We start from the raw sequence: 460 nt of genomic DNA, 5'->3' as shown, positions 1-460 counted from the left end.
TGGTGGGGCTCCCAGTAGGACGCTTGGTCAAGGCCGGGGGTGCAGCACACACCCCGACCGCCTGCTGCACTGTGTCCCAGGACCTCTCCCCGTTCCCCGGTGGCACAGAAGCCCCAGGGCCTCACCGTGTGGACCTGCCGGACCGTCCTGGTGGAAGTGGCCTCCTGGAATGAAGCCTTCCCGGTGGGGCCAGGGCTGGGCTGGCTCAGCCCAGGAGAGGCCAGAGACACCTGGGCTCCAACCCCAGCGTCCTCGCCTGCCGTGTGTCCCTGGGGCTGCCGCTTTACCCCCAAGCCCTGGCCCCCTCAGTGACGGGCACAGCAGGAATGGAGCCCATGGGCAGGGGTGGGAGGGAGGAGGGGCAGCCTGGGTGGGCCGGCTTGCTGACCCAGGTGAGGCCGCCATCAGGCCCCCAGGAGGACGAAGACCCTCGCCAGCTCTCATCCCGACATGGACGACA

This window comes from Giraffa tippelskirchi, chromosome 4, assembly GCF_054371585.1.
Source record: "Giraffa tippelskirchi isolate mGirTip1 chromosome 4, T2T-mGirTip1v1.2.pri, whole genome shotgun sequence".
NCBI lineage: Eukaryota > Metazoa > Chordata > Mammalia > Artiodactyla > Giraffidae > Giraffa > Giraffa tippelskirchi.
This window is presented reverse-complemented; position numbering follows the sequence as displayed.